The sequence below is a fragment of the Lactuca saligna genome, chromosome 1, assembly GCF_052625555.1.
Source record: "Lactuca saligna cultivar CGN05327 chromosome 1, ASM5262555v1, whole genome shotgun sequence".
Classification (NCBI taxonomy): Eukaryota; Viridiplantae; Streptophyta; class Magnoliopsida; order Asterales; family Asteraceae; genus Lactuca; species Lactuca saligna.
The window spans coordinates 90,051,321-90,059,961 of NC_136417.1; positions in this window are offsets into that span (position 1 = coordinate 90,051,321).

Consider the following 8,641-nt stretch of genomic DNA (forward strand, 5'->3'; position numbering starts at 1 on the left):
ATGATCCCTTATCTAAGGACACGCGTATCTGATAGGATCAGAGTTGACAGCGGCTTTGGAAAGCTACGATTGCAGATCAGGATCTGAAGTCATACGCATAATAGTTATTAGACTTATCCAAGTGGGAGACTGTTGGATTAGTGTCTAAGTCCATAACTATTTTGGTATGTACTTGACCCGATGGTGCATGGTCCTTTTGGGTTGCCTTCACCAAAGCAACTTGATTGGAGAAATAAATAAAGAGAGAGAGGTCATTATGATTTATTAATATGTTATAAGAATAATATATTAAAGGAGAAATCATATTTGTTTAATTAATATTGGTCAATAATTAATTAATAATTAATTTTGTGATCAAGTGTAATTAATTAAACTAGAGGGGCTGAATTGTAATTATGTGATAGTTACAAAATAAGGTAAGGATTATCTTATATATATGATGAACGAATTTGAGGTGATAATGCCTTAGAATTTGACTAAGATAAGGGTTTCTAAGACTTATCTTATGGTTGCTTGGTGGACAAGCAACTAGATAAGGATAAGGACTAAAACCTTAATCTTTACACCTATATAAACCCCCTAAGGCTTATGAATTCGTCTAACCCTTCCCAAGAGCATCTAAGGACGAATTCCTACCCTTCTCCTCTCTCTTTATACCTTCTCCACTTGCTTATGGTGTTTCTAAGCCATTAGAGGAGTGACACTTGTGACTCTCAGCCTTCCAAAGTCAATTCAAGGAGGAATTGGATTGTTATTGCTATATAATAATCAAGGTATGTTCTTAAACATGTTTATATATGAATTCTGATTTCCATATGCTAGAATTAGGGTTTATAGTCTTGGATTCAAAGTATGTACAATAGAGAAACCTAGATCCAAGCTTTAGGGTTTGTATGAGCACATGGGATGTCTTATGACCAAAACCCATCAGTCTATCCACCGACGCTGCCTCATATTTAGATTCGGTTGATCCATGAGGTATCTCAAACTCTTATGGTCCGTGTAGATGGTACAGCGAACCCCATAGAGGTAATGATGCCAAATTTTGAGGGCGAATACAACAGCCCCCAACTCCAAATCATGCGTCGGGTAGTTTGCCTCATGAGGCTTCAGCTGCCTCGACGTGTAGGCGATGACATGCCCTCTCTGCATCAATACTACGCCCAAAACTGAGATGGACGCATCCCAGTACACAACAAAATCCTCCATGCCCTCTGGCAGGGCTAAGATTGGCGTCTCGCACAATCTTTGTCTTAGTGTCTCGAACGCGGCATGTTGCTCAGGCCCCCAACGAAAGACCACGGCCTTCCTTGTTAGCCTAGTCAGGGGTACGACTATCTTGGAGAAATCCTGGATGAATCTCCGATAGTAGACGGATAATCCTAGGAAACTCCGAATCTCAGATGGAGACTTCGGAACCTCCCATCTCATCACAGCCTCCACTTTGGCCGGGTCCACTGAAATCCCGTTCTGGTTGACGAGATGCCCAAGGAACTGCACCTCACGCAACCAGAACTCACACTTGGAGAACTTATCATACAAGTTCTCCCTCAAAGTCTCTAGAACCTCTCGCAGATGCTCCTCGTGCTCCTCGTGCATCTTGGAGTAAACCAATATATCATCAATAAACACTATCACAGACCGGTCTAACATCGGTCTACACACGCGGTTCATGAGGTCCATGAACGCGGCAGGAGCATTGGTGAGCCCGAAGGGCATCACCACAAACTCGTAGTGGCCATAGCGCATCCGAAACGCAGTCTTCTGTACATCCTCCTCACTGACCCTCGTATGATGACATCCTGAATGCAGATCAATCTTGGAGAACCAAGATGCTCCCTGTAACTGGTCAAAGAGGTCATCAATCCTCGGGAGTGGGTAATGGTTCTTCGTCGTTACCTTGTTCAGCTCCCGGTAATCTATACACATCCGATGCAACCTGTCCTTCTTCCTCACAAATAGAATCGGGGCTCCCCAGGGAGAACTACTCGGTCTAATGAATCCCTTGTCTAACAGATCTTGCAGCTGTGTAGACAACTCCTGCATCTCAGGAGGAGCCAACTGATACGGTACCTTGGCTATCAGAGTCGTACCAGGGACTAGGTCGATCTTGAACTCTACCTGCCTCTCCGGAGGTGTCCCTGGCAACTCCTCGGGGAATACATCCGTAAACTCTCGCACCATGGGTACATCGCCCACTGTCGCCTTACCCGCCTCCCGGGTGTCCATGACATAAGCGACATATCCTGCGCAACATTACTGAAGGTAATGCCTAGCTCTCACTGCTGAACATACCGCTGGTCCTCGCTGTGGCCTCTCGCCCTGAACTACCAACTCTCCCCCACTTGGGGTCCTAATCCGAACCAGCTGTTGCGCGCAATCTATCACTGACCCATTGGGGCTCAACCAATGCATGCCTATAATCACCTTGTTCCCACTCAACGGAATAGGAACCAGGTCTACCAGATAATGCTCCTCGAATAATCTCAGCACACAGTCTCAGAATACCGTCAATGCTCGCACCGATCGGTCATCTGCAATCTCTACCTCTAAAGGGCAATCCAACATACCCAAAGACTCAGGAAGCTTCTTGCTAAGAACAAGAGAGACAAATTATCGGGTAGCCCCTGAATCAAATAATACCTGAACTAGGATACCATTCACATGGAACGATCCTAAAATAGAGCACATACATAACTTATCAAAATCACAACAGCGTATCATAAAAGCATAACGATAAGAAATCATACCCGTCACCACTTCGGGTGCAGCGCGTGCCTCCTCGGTAGTCAACTGGAATGCCCGGCTCCTCACCACTAGAGCCTCTGCATTGCCCTACCGGGCATCAGTGATTCTCATGGTTGCTGGAGCTGGCGCCTTCACTGGTGCTGATGCTGCTGTCAACTGGGGGCAGTTGGCTTTCTTGTGGCCCCTCTGGTTGTAGAGGAAACATAGCAACTCAGACGTCTGAATAACCGGTGCTGGGGTAGTACAATCCCTATTGAAGTGCCCCGTTGTGCCGCACTTGTAGCAGCCCGACGATCCTAATCTACACGCCCCTCATGTGGCCTGCCACATTTCCTGTAGCGGCCCAGTCCTGACTGGCCTTTCGGCCTACCATCTGATCCTTTGGGCTTCTTCCCCGAAGCCCTAGTCATCTGACCCTCCTCAATCTTCCTCTTCCGGACATGATCCTGATCGATCTCCCTCTCCCTTGCCCTGGCAATCATGGAATCCAGGGTAAGGCAAGCTGAAAAACTAACATGCTCCCGAATGTCAGCTCGTAGCATGTCATGATAGTGGGTCCTCCTCATATCCTCATCCCCCGCATACTGGGGCACCTGCAATGCCCTCTCCTGGAACTTGGAGGTGATCTCCGCCACAGTCTCTGTAGTTTGTCTCATGTCCAAAAACTCCTTGGCTAGTTGCTGAAGCTCTACAGCTGGCGTAAACTCTGCTCGGAATCGGGTCACAAAATCTGACCATGTCATAGCCTGAACCGCCGAGGATCCCAGAGAGTCACCAACCGACTCCCACCAATCTCTAGCCCGATCCCTCAAACACCCTGCTGCAAATCGTACCTTCGACCCCTCGGGGCAGAAGCTGGTCAGCTGCACGGACTTAATGTCCGCAATCCATCGTCTGGCAGCAATGGGGTCCTTCACCCTGTGGAAATCTGGTGCACCACTGCCCCTGAAGTCCTTAAAGGACAGTGTGCGGGATCCTGACTGGCCAGACGCCATATCACTCCTGAACGCCCTGAGGCGATCCTCCATCAGCTCAACTATCTCTTCCTTGATTGACCCGAAGATGATGGGGGTCGACTCAAGGATGCCTCTGGTGATCTCTGACGCGATGAACTCGCATAGCCTCTCATTTACTGGCTCCTTTTCCTGAGCTGCCAACTACTGGCCTCTGTCGTAGTACCACCATTCTGCAAAACATGCTACCAACCATTAGTGATACTGGTACATCTGGAGGGATCACACCGACTACAAGTTCCCTGGTCTTGTCTCAGCCTTCCTTAATTTAGGTATGGATCCTCTGCTTTCAGTAGTACGGGCTCATACTACCTTCCACATCTATCCGTACCTTCCTCAAGGACTGCTTTGACTCCACCAAGTCCCTTTCACCACTTCTGATTCTCTGCTATTCCCATTCTAGGCTTACCCTAGGGAAAATCGCTGACTCCACCCAAACTGGTCCTCAACTGCTGAAGGCCTCCTTGTAATGCCAATTAGCCATTACCTGAATACCATCACATGTGATGAGGCTCAGATAATCCTTCGAGTAACAGACTCGTCCCTACAATGGTTAGACTCAGACAAGAGTTGCGCAATAGGGCCAAATCCAACACTCTGAGATTATTCAACCCTGATCACATGTGACGTGACGTATTCACCTAATGGCTAACTCCCATCACTCAGAGTCCCACAAAACACAAAGCAAGCGACATTCGGACGCAGGAAAACTACTCAAGCAAATATGTCCTCATAATGAGAAGCTGAACTAGCATATAATGCTGAGCTCATACTATCAGGCATAACCTAAATAGGCTATCCTACTGCTGTCTACTCAATACTAGCATGCAATTCACATAAGCTGAAGCACATAAAGCAGGCACATAAGACATCATTCCTAGATACTTAGTCCTATTCTAGCATGCTGTTCTACTAAAACTGATAAACATAAGAAAACTTGTATGGGTACTATGGGGTATGGGTGAGCAAAAACCGCACCGCAACTAAAATTAACCGCAAAAACCATATAACCCGCAACCGATAAACCGCAACCGCAATAAAAACTGATGGTAAGGTTTTATGTTATTCAAAAACCGCAAATTTGAGGTGCAGTGCGGTTATTAGTTTTCAAAAACCACAAAAAAACCGCACCGCACCGCATATATTGTATACAACTTTTTTTTTATTAATTATTAATATATTAAATATTAAAAATAAGACAAGTTTAATGAATAAAATATTAATAAAATACTAGAATACAAAAGTATGGTTTTTTGTTATGTTGAACTTTGAAAAATTGTGAAGTTAGACAATTTTAAGAAATTTATTGTTAATTACTGTCGATTTGACGTTTTTAAGATATTAATTGTTTGTCATTTAAGTTAATTGTCTAATACATTATGGTTTTTTTATTACAAGTAATATGTTTGAACCGTTTGAGCTCTAAACTGTTGTTAAAACCATACAAAATAACCGCACCAAATCAATGCGGTTAATAACCGCAACACAGAAAAAACAAAACCATACCGCAAAAATAACCACCTAACCGCACCGCAAAAATAACCACACCAAGTGGTTTTGAAAATGGATTAACCGCATTTGCGGTTAGTGGTGAGGTTTTGGCTAATAACCGCACCAAACCGCACCACGCTCACCCCTACTATGGGGAATACTTACTTGAGCTTGGCCGGTTGCGCACATCACACACTTGTTCCTTCTCAAAACTCTTTTATCTTAGCTTTTGGAAAGTCATTTTCTTTGTAAAAATCTTTTAATCCCTCGGTTTGTGTCCAGACACCCCCGAAGGTGTGTCCGAATCCCTCAAACCAGGGCTCTGATACCAACTTGTAACGACCCAATTTTCACGTCCAAAAATTTCATTTTTGATTAAGTGATTTGCAAAACATTTGTAACAAAATATCAACCGATCATATCATTTCATAAAACATGTCTAATGTCTGAAAACCGAATCGTAAAAACATAATAATGTCAGAGTACAAATCCTAGAATAACTCATGGTGCAGAAAGCAATGTGTGTGTATGATGTGCCGCTACCACGCCATCTCCTTACCCTTCAACGAAGAGGTACATGAAACCAAAATTGTAAACTGTAAGCACAAAGCTTAGTGAGTTCCCCCATCGTACCACATACCATACAATCACATAGCATACATAATGCCGGGCAATTCTGGGGTGCCCGACCTACCCGGTACGGCCATTCTGGGGTGCTGACCTACCCGTACGGCCATTCTGGGGTGCCGAACTACCCGTGTCAAGCCATTCTGGGGTGCTGACCTATCCATGTCAAGCCATTCTGGGGTGTTGACCTACCCGTCAGTCCTAACAACCGACCCTTGGGGAGTATTCCACCCCCTGCTGCTACTATCACATATATCATAACATAAACATACTATCAGATATATCTGGGGTGTCCGAACTACCCTTCGGTCCTAACAACCGAACTGGGGACTATTCCCCTCCTACTACCGCTATCACATATAACATATCATGCCAACATATAAACATATAATCACATACTATCAGACATATCTGGGGTGCCTGACCTACCCTTCGGTCCTAACAACCGAACTCTACTACTATCACATATAACATATCATGCCAGTATATAACATATCAGGTAGTAGCAAACCTAGATGATATCACAAAGATGATCATCTAATATACAACTCCTATTGGTGGGCCGGCATTGTGGCCGTAGACCCACCGCTACTGGAAGGTAACTCACCTCGTAGTAGCTGCTGATCTGTGCGGGAATCCTCTGACTGTTGTCGCTGCTGCTCCGGAAATCCTCCCGCTATAATTCCCACAAAACACTTAGTCATACACTACTAACTGTTCTTAGGGTAAAATGACCATTTTACCCATGACCAAGTCAAAGTCAAAGTGAAAGTCAACTTCTAGTTGAGCTGACTCGCCGAGTTGGTTCGCCAACTCACCGAGTCCCTATCCTTCCATTTGTCCTTATACCCGTCTCTACTCGTCGAGTTAGGCGATGACTCGACGAGTTTTCCTTCTAATTGAACATCAACTGAATCTTCATCTGACTCGCCGAGTTGTATGAACAACTCGTCGAGTTCATCTTCAACTGATACATAGGTCCTGTCCTTGACTCGCCGAGTTGTATGAACAACTCGTCGAGTTCATCTACATCCTTAGAAGATTGCCTTGGACTCGCCGAGTCTGTTCATGCACTTGCTGAGTCCCATGAATTTCCAGAACAATGGCTTAGTCCAGAACGTTGGGTCACTCCCCAGGACTCCCTCAAACCTTTCCACACTCAACTGTGTCCTTTTGACCCTCAACTGATATGGGACAGAAACCTTGGACTCCCCGAGTCCAAGAATGGACTCGTCGAGTCAGTCACATCCTCTAACTAAATCTTCGATTTCTGATGTACAACCCTTGATCAAAAGATAGATCTATGCTTCTACAATCGATCTAGCACGTAAAGTTACAACCTTTACGTGCTTGCATGGGACTTTGAGCTCAAAAGGTCCTAAAACAAGCTCTTACAATGCATGGGGCCTTCTTTAAGTGAAAAAGCCACTCCTTTCTGCCTTGTAACCCCTCTAAGGACCTAGATCTGAAACGTCAACTCCTAACCATGCTTGCAATCATGGTTGGTGACCAAAATGGCTTAGAAAAGCCCTAGAACTCCACAAAATGGGATCTATCAAAAGAACAAACAAGGTATAGACTTTATGCCTTTTGTAGGCTGCAAATAATGCTCAAAATCGGATCCTTCTAGCCTCTTCTTGATCCTTCAAGCTTTTCCTTCCTTCCTTGGATCACAAAAGCACCAAAATCACTCCAAATGCCTTAGATTGCTTCAATAACGGTTAGGGTTTGCTATGGGGGTCTTCTGGGAGCAAATGGGATGAAGGAGGCTGAGTTAAGGTGTTTAAATAGGGTGCAAACCCTCGGGTTAGGGTTTTTGTCCAGACATGGCCTACTCGTCGAGTCCGGGACCCGACTCGTTGAGTCCACTGCATAAACCCCACGTCTCATCACGCTTCTACTCGGTGAGTTGGTGCGTCAACTCACCGAGTCCAAGGCCAAAATGCAAAATATTTTAAAGAATTAATAAAAGAATATGTACCAAGAACCAGGTGCTACACAAATCCACTTTCCAATATTGCTATCAATGGAATCATATAAACAACAATTTTCCACAAATGCCATTGTAAGGATACTTAGAATAAATAAAACCAAAAATTTTATTTTAAAACTTTGTGGAAAACTTATCCTTATAATGCAAAAGCATATGAAAAACTTGTTGTTATCTATTCCTAAGTAATATTACATAACTCCTAAGTAACGGCTCAAAATTCTGATCACCGAACCATGCGATCAAAATCCATTTTCGCGATCAGAATCAGCATATACTTCCTTCTTCACTTTTTCTTTGATTCTTAAAACATCAATATGTGACCCAGTCATATCATGTAATAAGAATCTTAGAATATAAACTTAATAGAGTTTGATAGTGGACTTTACCTGAAGATCTTTCAGGTAAATTTGGCAGCTTCGTAACCAATGCCCCTTACCATGTACCATGTTCAATGTCCATGGAAGTTTGGGAAGTTGATCTTCTAATCAAATTTTCTTTACTAGTCCTTTTAATCATTGCTGATTTAGAAGCACCAAGCAAATAGATAAGATCATTAAGGGTCATGTCATAGTCTGTTCCATAGTAGTCCCAAAGGAACTCACTATGTGACATAGAAAGTGATTGGACATCCAACTTTCTCAAGACTTTGACACCCAACTCTCCTGACTTGTCAATATGTGACTTTATCTCCAAGATGTGATCACATAGACCTTGCTTGCCAATAGGGCTTGAGTGACCTTGAACTTGTGGGTTAGGGAGAATAATTGGA